Source organism: Electrona antarctica (genome assembly GCF_951216825.1).
Source record: "Electrona antarctica genome assembly, chromosome: 8".
NCBI classification, from domain to species: Eukaryota; Metazoa; Chordata; class Actinopteri; order Myctophiformes; family Myctophidae; genus Electrona; species Electrona antarctica.
In genome coordinates, this window is record NC_136789.1 from 47792699 (window position 1) to 47805126 (window position 12428).

Consider the following 12428-nt stretch of genomic DNA (forward strand, 5'->3'; position numbering starts at 1 on the left):
CTCACTTTTCACTGCAAAACCTCCTTTTGGCAGTGGTGTGCACATATAGACACTAGGGGGTGCTAGAGCACCCCCTGCCCTTTTGACAATGTGCCCTTTAAAAAAGAAAAACAAGAAAATACAGTGTACACTGTATGTGGACCATGGTGACATTAAAGCAACTGGCCGGTTCCACACGCTGCACAAGGTGCTTGAGCACTTGAGCACCTGCCCCTCTAAATGTCTGTCCTTTTGGGCATCATCACCTCCCCCGCCGCCATCCATTTTCGTTGTTGTGCTTCTCGTTGTTGTGTGTATGTTCAGTTTTCGCTTCTTTCCGGAGTCTCCGCATTGAAATTCCGGCTACAAGCACTGATGGATTAAGGGTATGTAGTTCTTTTGACTTGCTAACGCAAGTCAAAAGAGTGTTTGCTCACTGAAAGATGACTACAAATATGGGTGCTTCTGTTCTTTTGGTAGGCACCGCAACCAGCTGAAAAGATAGATGTCATTCCCGCTCCTGCACGCTCCCGTTGACTTTCATTCCCGAAGTCACGTGATTTTGTCGGGAAGTCCCGACAAAATGTCACTCTCTAGTGTGAACGTAACGTTGTCTGTAAATGCGTCTATGTATTCAATTCATCAACGTAGCATGAAGAGTTATCACACCAATCTGCAAGCTCACAATGTGTCGATGTAGATCAGCTAGTTGAACATTTTTAAATGTTTTTCAAAATGGTAAAAAAATAAATAAAAGGCAAATAAGTTTAGGGATAAGTGGGTATAGGCAGTGACGAAAATAGAGCCAAATGTGTACAAAGGGGAAAAAAGGATGGGAATTGACATTGACCTCCCCTCTCCTGCTATAGTGTTCCGTGGGAGGCTTGCAGAGTGAGCTGCTAGCCCAGTCTGTGTCTGTGCTAATCAGATACACCTCACTGGACTCCGGCTGGCTTCTGACAGCCTGCCTGCTTTCTTTTTAACCGATGGGAAAAGTCACGCTTCATTGCTTTTCACCGTTTGTCGTGTGGAAAGCTCGTATGTCCATAACTATTACTTGTCAGGAAATGGGGGAGGAAAAGAAAACAATAACCTGTGTTCCGATCAATTGGATCCGTTTGACCACTTGTATTGAGAAAAAACAAAACGGAAATGGTGAAATTAGCAGATCTACAGGCCTGAATGCAGTTTCTTTGTGTTTTTTTGGCAACAGAATACATGTACAGAAACACTTTGTGTAGCTTTTAACCCATTGATGACAGGAACCCCTTTTGATGTTTTAAGAATTATGTTATACTTTAGCTATTGAAAAATAGCAGCTCTACAAGCTCATAGCGCGGCACAGAGTGCCATGCTACGAGCTTGTAGATCTGCTATTTTTGAAACATCGTGAAAATGTGGTGCAAATATTTGAATATATCCCCTCAGAGCAAACGTTTTTTAACTCAAATCTTTGCTTCCGGAGTGGTCCCTGGAACAACATATTTTCAGATGACATATATTTTATTACATATATGTTTGGGGGTCCTTGACATGAAAATGTTTGAGAACGACTGACATTAAAAGATGGGTTTTTCAGAAAACTGTCAGGATTTAGAAGACATTTGTAGAATCGTCTAAATGGGTTAAACCATTGTAAATGCATAAAGTAGAAAAAAGCCAGGCTGGATTGAATACCCCAAAGTATACATTATTTTTATACATTTAAAAAATGCGCGAAATGGGACATTCTGCGTAATGACTACTTTTATTGTTGGTACTTGTAATTTAACAAGTAGATGTTGACATTTACAGTTCAGTCCCACTTCAATGAAGTTAGAAGTCATATTTTGTCATTTTTACAAATTGCAGCATTTATAGCGTACCCATTTCATCTTAAATGGTTACAATGTGGTTATATTCATGTTGAAAATGTATCTGAAAGAAATTAACCCAATTCCAAATCTAAAACTTTAATAGTTATTATGCAAACATGAACAGTGCACAGCATATAATACATATTTGCACATATTGCAAAAATGATTGTGTGATTGTGTGATTTATTATGATTTTTTTACCGCAATTTATTTTTAACATGCATCCTTTCTCAATTTAGTGCGTCTAAGGATGCAGGATGCACCAGTATCAAGTATAGGGCGTTAATTTATGAGAAAAACTAACCAAAACCAAACACGAAACATACAAAATATGGAGATTTTACTTTTGATTTTACTTCAGTAAGAGTACTTCTTCCACCATTGTCTGTGACCAGATTTGACTGAGAACCTGTCATCGTGCAACCTCCAGCTTTTCACCAGAGGAGAAAAACTGATTATTATTTTTATTTTTGTATCTGTACAGGCAGACTCTTCACATACTAGCTCTGAAATAAATGTCAGAGCTGAAATCGAGTAAAGTGAACCTTTCAAACGCTGTTTTCTGCAAGACATTACTGCATAAGCCTTATCTCCAAAACTGGTGGGTCAAACTGAACAAACAATATGCCAATTTGAAGCTATGATTCCCTACTTTCATATGACATGAAATGAATAATAATGAAATGACTGTCTCCCATAGTCCCATTCACGGTGGGTCACGTCTGTCGGCTTGGCTTGCCGGCAGACGTGGAAGTGAACGCTGTCGTTCGCTCCAGTGAAGGAGGAACGCGTTCTCCCATAACTCCCCAGGCTTGTTGGCTTGACTCTCCACTGCAGTGGCTGTCAAACTATACGATTTTGAGCTCAGGACCACTAGAATATTTGTAACGATCCTGAAGGACCACTCAATATCCTCAAGGACCACAACAATATATTGTTTCTTTTTCTTTTTTTTAAAAGATATTTTTTTTGCGGCTTACGCCTTGTATTGGTTTTTGAAGGGACAGACAGTAGGCTGACAGGAAACGGGAGAGAGATGGGGGAAGACATGCAGTAAAGGCCGTGTCGGGCTCGGGAGTCGAACCCGCGGCACACTGCGACTGGATTACCAGTCGGGTGCCCAGACGGTTACGCCACCGCCTGGGCAATATATTGTTTCTGACCCGATTTCTGTCGGGCCAGAAATCTCTTATCTCCATATATTCTACTTATCACACTAGAGCGTTACACAAAACACATCAAATACATTAATGCAGAGGTCATGCCCAAAATGACGACAGCAAGTTGAAAGTGGTTAACAGCAGTGGTGGAAAAAGTACTCAATTGTTTTCACTGCTGGAAGAAACTGCAGCCAGTCACTCAATGTTAATAGTATTTGTAGTAGCACAGTGATGATTCAAGTTTCTTTATTAGGAAAAGACCCCTTGAGATGAACCATCTCGTTTTCAAGGGGCTCCCAACACAGATACATGTCACAACATTATTGTACATGTAAACAGTAAAACAAAACAAATTACATACACCGAACATGGACAGGACCAAACACTAAACATAACAAACCTTGAAAACCTTACAACCTCATTACGGCATTGAATCCAATAATATACTGTATCACATTATGAAAAAGACTATGTCCTATACAGTGAGTGCAAAAAATAAAATAAAATAATGATAATAGTAATACAAAATAAAATAGTGAAATAAAGGAATAAACATGGTGATATAATGGCATATTTACCGAAAGCAAGAACATAAAACGTTAAAGTAAGAAGACAGTGCACTTTTGAAAACTGGGAATGTTGAGATGGATCTAATATTATTTGGTAAAGTATTCCAGTCTGTAGGGGCTTTAAAGGAAAAGGCATGTTTACCAAATTCAATACTAACTAAAGGTACAGTAAAGTAAACCTGAGTGGAGTGTCTGGTACGTTGTGTTGAAGGAATAGAAGTTAAATAACGTTTAAGGTAAATAGGATAATTGAAATAAATACATTTAAAAACCAGTTGAAGCCAGTGCATGTGTCTTCTTATATGTAAAGGTGTCCATAGAAGTCTGTCATACATTATGCAATGGTGTGTGAGAAAATGACAGCCAAGGACAAATCGACAGAGTTTATTGTATGCAGTGTTAAGTGGCACAAGATCTGATTTTGAGGCATTTTGATAAACCACATCACAATAGTCAAATAGTGGAAGTACTAATTGCAAAGCCAGTTCCTTACGTACACTGAGTGAAAAGCAGTTTCTGGATCTATATAAAGCATTTATTCCGAAGTTAACCTTTTTTAACACAATAATAATACATAATACAATAATAATACACATATGAGATTTGAATGCGAGTTCTGGGTCCAACCATACGCCTAGATATTTAATGTTGTCAGCTTTTTGCAAAGCTGTGCCATCATTACTGGTTATAGTAAAGGAATCTGTTATGGATTTGAGTTTAGGACTAGTACCAAAGATCATAATAAAATACTTTGACTTATTGAGCAGTAATTTATTATGTAAGAGCCAATTTTGTAATATGTTATAGTCGTATTGAAGAGAAGTTTGGATTTGTGCTAAATCAGAGTTAGATGTGTAGATCAGTGTTTCCCAACCTTTTTTGTCCCAGGGCACACTTTTCATAGCCTAAAAATATCGGGGCACACCTAGATATATGGGGGGTGTGCATGTGTGTATGTATGTATGTATGTATGTATATATATATATATATATATATATATATATATATATATATATATATATAGTAAAACGTCTTTGATACCAAACACATTATACTTTTGACAGAGTAAAACTTATTTGAACCCAATATACTTTTAAAAACACACATGACAGCACTCATCAAATAACTCAATATACAAAATATAGCACACACATGTTCAATTTGTCAATGCAAAGTAAATACTTCTAAATAAAAAAAATATTTTGCCACAATGCAATGGTCTTAAACATGAGCAACCACTCTACATTTTGGGAAAAAAATTGCTCTTTGCAATGTGAAATGCCACCGAATTTAAGGATTAATCCTTTTCCTTGTCTTTATTATGGGCCAACTTGTGAAAGCTACATGCTTTTATTGTGAAGGGTCTCAGTTCTTACAGCCTGCAAGCTCACAGCCTCACAGCCACAGCCTACAAGCTCACAACGCGTTGCGTCCGCAACGTGTTGTGAGCTTGTAGATCAACTATTTTCAGCATGGAACACGTGTACGACGAAGAATAAATCAGGCATCACTGCGCTTCTGTGGAGGGAGGGAGATATATATTGTTGGCCGAACGAGGCGATCATGTATGGACAGTTGGACACATACGACATACCTCATCGACGCAAAAATAACAAGCAATTGGAATCTATTTTCCGTGGCACATTATAAACAAGTTTACTTTACCTCCTCAGTGTTTGGGTCGGGACATGTAGGACTGTATGCTGTCTGCGTGCATATGCGCGCTGCGCGCTCCAGTGAAATTGTGCGGATTGAGAAAGATTAGTTAATTTGTGTTGGATAAAGGCTTATTGGTGGGTTTTCCGCTAGATATTAATAAGGAGTGATTAGGGTGTGTTTTAGCGGGGGTTTCGCCTGGAAGGCTCACTCACTTTTGAACGAAGTTGAACGTGAGAAAGTGACGTTCACACACGCCAGAAATGAACGCGTTCACAATGACGTTCATCAGGCAGAAATACAGTACGTTCAGTTCACGTTCAGCCGAAATAGGAACGCGTTCGTGAACTATCGTTCTTTGAACGCGTTCCGGTACATCACTGCCCATTTATACAGTAAAGTTGCCAGGCGAGTACAGTTGATTAACATTCCTATGGCCGATGGTCGTTAGAGTCTATTGTTCCGTTGTTGTTGTTGTCGCACGAATCCTGCAGCTCAGTAGCTATTGCTTTCGGGGGAGGGTTAGTGTTATTTTCGGTCAAATCAGGCGGCACACCTTGACACATCAAACGGCACAGTAAAGTGCCGTGGCACACAGGTTGGGAAACACTGGTGTAGATGACCGTATCATCGGCATAAAGTTGGGAGCAACAATGTCTAAAAATGTATGGCAGATTGTTCACATAAATAGAAAAAAGAAGGGGTCCTAAGGTTGACCCCTGGGGCACACCTTTAAGTTCCCATGCATGACAACACACTGTTTTCTATTATGGAGGTATGAGTTGAACCACAGAATTGCATTTTGAGAAAGGCCAATCGCATGTAGTTTATCCAAAAGAAGATCTCGATCAACTAAATCAAATGCCTTGGTTAAATCAATAAATATGGAACCAGTGAGTTGACCTTTTTCTGCTGAGGAGTATACATTATTAGTAAGTTTAAGTAAGGCAGTTGTAGTGGAATGGTTGGGCCTAAAACCAGATTGAAATTCCGAAAGAATGTTATTAGTATTGGTATATTGCGAAAGTTGGTTATAGATCAATTTTTCAAAGACTTTGGCGGTGGAGCAAATAATTGATATGGGTCTATAATTATCAAAATTGAGTCACCACCTTTGTGAAGCGGGTGATACGGGCACCTTTAAAGATAACCGGAAGCTCACATGTAGACAAGGAAAGATTAAATAAATCGGCAAGTGGATACATACTAATGTGGGCAGCTAATTTTAGAAATCGGTTTTCAACTCCATCCAGTCCAGCACCACCATCAACTTTTAATTAATTGATGGCCGCCTGGACCTCGACAGGTGAAATTCTCCTAAAGTTAAACAGACTAGGACAGTGTGGACCATTATTGAAAGAACCAGGGGTAAGATATGTGTCATTTACTAGAGTGGAGCCGACAGAGGAAAAATGCTGATTGAAAGCCTGGGCAATCGATAATGGGTCATTTAATATTGTGTCATTACATCTTATTTGATTGATATGATGCTAATCTGATGTATTCATAACCGATTTGATTTTTTTCCAAAATTGCTTGGGATTCTTAAAATCATTTGTGAGACTTTCTTTATAATAATTTGCTTCCGCATCTCTGGTTTTTGTCTTGCTCTCATTTCTAAGCTGCCTATAAGCTTCCCAATCAGCACCACTCCTCGTCCGCAGAAATGTTGCCCACGCTTTGTCCCTCTTAGTAGTCCCACAGTAGTGTTTGACCAGGGTTTGACTGGATTGCTGAATTCCTACAATGCCCATAATGCATTAGTGCACTTCCCCTCCTGAGGGGGAGTCTGCATGGAGGTGTGACTTTGTAGTCCAGGAAGGAAGTGAGACCACATTTTCATGATAAGTTTTTGGTCATGAACATGACGTCATGAAATCAGACCCGTCTGAAGTGAGTGGTACTGTACTGTACTGTACTGTACTGTACTGTACTGTACTGTACTGTACTGTACTGTACTGTACTGTACTGTACTGTACTGTACCCTCCTCCCTGGCCTGTGTGTGTCTGTCTGTGTTAGGCTGTGCAACAGTGACACTTGGTGGTGAACAAACGCTATAATGCTATTTTCGTGCTCGGACACAGGGACACAGCCATAGACATAGCTGTCTATAGGGGTGGTTGCACCACTCAAAAAACATATTACACACATATATATCCCAGGAAAGTGTTTCTTGTGTCCTAAACATCATTCAAATTAGCTCTGGTTGCAAAAGGTGTGAAGTATCAATCTCTCTACATCGTCCTCAGGCGAGCCCTCCATTGGCGTCTCCAGTCATCTCGGTTCTCCATACATCTGGCCAGCTCATTTGTTCTTTCTGCACCAGCATCTTTCGTTAGTACGTCCACGTAGGTAGGTGTGGGACGTCCTCTCGATCGATGCCCGTGTGTTGGTGGCCAGCTATAGTCTCATCCTCCTTACTGCTATCTTCTCTGTTACACTTGGTAATGCCCCGTACAGTACCTTGTTGGTGATGTGCTCGTCCCTGTTGATGTTAAGTACCACACGAACATTCATCAATACTGCATAGAAATAATAAAAGTCCGGAATTCAAAAGGAGTACAAAAGTATTGGCATCAAAAGATCCCTTACTTTCAAGGACATCTCACACATTTCTTTTAAATATTAAACTGACTGAAGAAAATGAGCACTTTGTTTTTGTACTTTTTGTAACAGGCACTCATGGATTATAGCAAGAATAAAATCTCACAAGTGAAAGTCTTTGTATGGAGACAAAGAAAAAAGCAATTCTCCTGAATGCTGCCTTTTGGCATGGCATGGAAAGGAGGCATTTGCATTCTTTCACCATAGTAAATGCTGCACTTGTGATCTGGAAAGGGCAGTCGTTTTACAGACTGGTAAAAGGGCAGGGGCTGAAGCCCCCTTTGATGTCTATGTGTGCATGTCCCTGTTCAGGATTCAAATTCAAAAGCAGCAAAAGAGCTTGCAGATGTGCTACTTTGAATGGGTTTTGTGTAAGGATTCCACCCGTCAGAGACCATGTACAGTATGTTTAGTATACAAGAAGGCATACCATAATGATTAGTTTATTCATATTTAACATTAACAATCTTACATTTATATAGTTACCTGCCTGTGCCACGCATCGGAAATACCATAGCCGATCAACACGCTTGATAGACTGTTTTTTTCCTGACAAAATGTATCAAGCCCTTAAAGGGGCACATTTTGTCACCAATACTCATTTCCTGCCACACCCGTCAGATACAATTGCAGCACTTTAATGGAGGTGGAGGGACGTTCATGACGTCACGTGCGTAAGCCCAGACCTCAAAATTGAGGTCCGGGGCTAGGCTAGGCTAAACTTCCGCTCGCTCGAGCCATTGAGTTGAGTACTTCCGGCAGTCTTCCGGGTGCTTCAAAACACCACTGAGCAACTTCCACTGAAATGAATAGCTTGGGGGCGGGGCTAGTGCTCCAGTTCGGTCTCCATCCTTCATAGCTCTGTGGTTACGACCCCCGTTTACGGCAGGCCTCTTACGACAGCCGACTATATGGCCTGACCGGCATCCATCTTGAAACGAACGAGAAGGGCGTGAGACCACATTTTCATGACACATTTTCGTCATGAAGATAAAAACACACGCATACAAACCCCAGGAACGTGTTTCTTGTGCCTTAAACATAATTCAAATAAGACCTGGTTGCAAAAGGGGTGAAGTGGCCCTTTAACTAGGGGTGTAACGATATAGTAACTGCATCGGAAAATCGATTCATTAATCAAAGTATATCGAAATGAAAACAGCAACATTGATTATGTATCGTATGGTTTTGCAATGCAAATAATCGGTATCGAATCGTTTGGCTATGCAAATAATCGATTGTATCAATACTACATTTTTGTGCATGGTATTTAGCAATTTTTAGAAGATAAAAGAAAAGGAGGGGTTAATTACTTAGTTTAAAATAATGTCAATGTATGTTAAATAGTTACTGTATCAATTTCAATCATTGAATCGTATCGTATCGGATAGCCATAATGAACCAATATCGTACATGTATCGTATTGTCAACCATGTATCGTGATACGTATCGTATCGGTGTTAAATGTATCGTTACACCCCTACCTTTAACCCATTAAGACGCATCTGTGTCGCCTCATAGCTTTTAAGATTTAACCACTTTAACCATTATTGTAAACTTTAGCTGTTGAAAAATAGCAGATCTACAAGCTCATAGTGCGGCACCGAGTGTCGCGCTACGAGCTTGTAGATCTGCTATTTTTGAAAAATCGTGAAAATGTGTGCAAATCTTTGAATATATATTCTTTCACAGTGTTTTGGATCAAAAAGTTGTACTTTTACTCCACTACATTCATGTAAGAACTTTAGTTAGGCTACTAGTTACTTTGTAGATTTTGAAAACATACTGTACATTAACCACTTCAGCCCTATATACATTTTGTCCATTTGAAAATAGCCGATCTACCGTACAAGCTCACAATGCGTCACGATGTGACACATTGTGGGATTGTAGATCAGCTATTTTCAAAATATTAAACTTTAAATGGCACATTCCTTATAATTAGTAACTTTTAATTAGTAACTTTTAGTACCTTAAGTACATTTTCATGCCAATACTTTTGCGCTTTTACTCAAATATGCCCTATATACATTTTGTCCATTTGAAAATAGCCGATCTACAAGCTCAATGCGTCGCGGTGTGACACATTGTGGGATTGTAGATCAGCTATTTTCAAAATATTAAACTTTAAATGGCACATTCTGCATAATTAGTAACTTTTAATTAGTAACTTTTAGTACCTTAAGTACATTTTCATGCCAATACTTTTGCGCTTTTACTCAAATACATTTTGAATTCTGGACTTTTACTTGCAAATGAGTACTTCTATAATGCAGTATTGGTACTTTTACTTAAGTAAAACTGGACCGGTTCGCAGCCGAGTGTACGGCGGCTGGGAGATGAGGATCAGTGTCTCCAAATCTGAGGCCATGGTTCTCAGCAGGAAACCGGTGGATTGTGCAGTCCGGTAGGGAATGAGGCATTACCCCAGGTGAAGGAGTTTAAGTATCTCTGGGTCTTGTTCACGAGTGAGGGGAGAACGGAGAAGGAGATCAGAATCGGAACGTCAGGGGCGGTATTGCAGTCGCTGTACCGCACTGTTGTGACGAAAAGAGAGTTGAGCCAGAAGGCAAAGCTCTCTGTCTACCAAGCAATCTTCGTTCCTACTCTCACCTATGGTCATGAAGTGTGGGTCATGACCGAAATAATTGGGTCGCGAATACAAGTGGCCGAAATGAGTTTTAATCGACCCTTAGAGATAGGGTGAGAAGTCACACAAGAGAGACTCAGAGTAGTTGCTTCTTCTTCGCCTGGAAAGGAGCCAGCTTAGGTGGTTCGGGCATCTGGTTAGGGCGTCTCGGGCGTCTCCCTAGGGAGGTCCTCGAGGCACGTCCCACTGGGAGGAGACCCCAAGGCAGACCAAGGCGCAGTTGGAGGAAACACATCGACTCACTGGCCTTGGAATGTATCGGGATCCCCCAGGAGGAAGACATTAATGTTGCCCTGGAGAGTGAAGTCTGGAGCTCTCTGGTGGAGCTGTTGCCCCCGCGACCCGACTACGGATAAGTGGTTGAAGATGGATTGACAGATGGATGGATGGACTTAAGTAAAAACTTTGTCCACCACTGCTTGAGACGATCTTGAGGTGATCCTGATTAACATAGTCACAGCAGCTGGGTCAGTGGGCCTCCCACATGGGGCTGTCCGCTCAGCTGTGTGTGAGCTGCATAACGATAGGCTGGAAATCACTGTATATTATGTTTCAATATGACACTGCTGCCGCCTGGCAGCATGACCAGCCTTCAATCCACATCCAACACACACTTCACCCCGGAGCCAAGGACACAGGCCTACACAATAATGTTGTCAGTCATGATGACCTTACAGGCGAATGCAAAAGCTCAACTTATGTAACTTGGATAGCATTTTATGCAGACATAACACTATAGTAGTGTATATGCATTTCTTAGGTTCTTAGCTTATGACTTGATAATTTTTAAAATCTTACCCCCCATGCCAAAGCGCCAGTGCAAGGGCGAGGTCGCCCTCAGGCGTCTTACTGGTATGTATTTGATGTATTACCATGTTTTGTTCTTGCTTACTGTATGTCGCTCTGGATTAAGAGCGTCTGCTAAATGCCTAAATTGTAAATTGAACGAACGGCTCAAATTAACTAGCCAGGTCACTTCTGTGAAAGATCCCCTTATGTCTGTTCAGTTGCAAATGTGATTTTTCTTTTTCTTTTTTTGGATTGGCTGCAGAGGGGCTGTTCACCGTTCCTCTTTCCTCATTGTCAGTGCACCCAGATATACATGACAAGAGGTGGCAAAATGCCGCGAGTGGCAGGAGTCTCTTCCTGGTTTTTAGACAGCTGGTGGATGGAAATGGATCTCAACCCACGCTGCAACTTGCGCGCGCGTCGGCCACAAACCCGGAAACGCTTTGTCCACGCGGCAAGTTGCAGCGTAGGTGGAGCTTCATTTCCATCCACCAGCTGTCTAAACACCAGGAATTAATTAATTAATTAGACCAATGTTGAATTATTTAGGGACCAACTCGTGTGTGTGTGTGTGTGTGTGTGTGTGTGTGTGTGTGTGTGTGTGTGTGTGTGTGTGTGTGTGACTGTCCAAGCTCTGCCCACTGCTGTATTGTGTCAGTTAACACAATACCTCAAATGCGCAAAATACCAAAGTAGAAGAAGAGATCCTCTGCAACAAGGAAGTGCAGCCCCCCCCCCCCCCCCCCCCAGCCCACTATGTCCACACACAGTGTAGGCAGCGGAGGAACCGTAATGGAGGAGTTTTCGACCGCGCAATGTAAGAACAGAGAATAATAACCTTCTAAAAACTGGATTTTGGCTCATTTTGAGCAGAAAAAGGACTAATGAGCGTACGTGTGCGTCAGATCCATATGTAGGCTGTCTAACATGTGAGTAAAAGCCAAAAACAAAACAAACAAAAAAATAACATATTTTTAATTACCAGATTTAAGACAGATTTTTACATTCTGGCACAGGCGGGGGGTGGAGAATAGAACGAAATCCCACGTTCCTGGCATTAATACGGTTAAATGGGGGAGGGACCTTTGCATGTAAAACACGTGTCACATCGCTTGTAGTTAGTGCGTGCGTGCGTGCGTTGGTGCGTGATATCAAGACATTGAC

General features: G+C 41.0%; 1 protein-coding gene across 1 annotated transcript in view; it reads left to right on the forward strand.

The window, feature by feature from the left end:
- arl10 (ADP-ribosylation factor-like 10) overlaps positions 1 to 12428 on the forward strand; it is a 43971-nt gene that overhangs the window by 21090 nt on the left and 10453 nt on the right. The window lies entirely within an intron of this gene.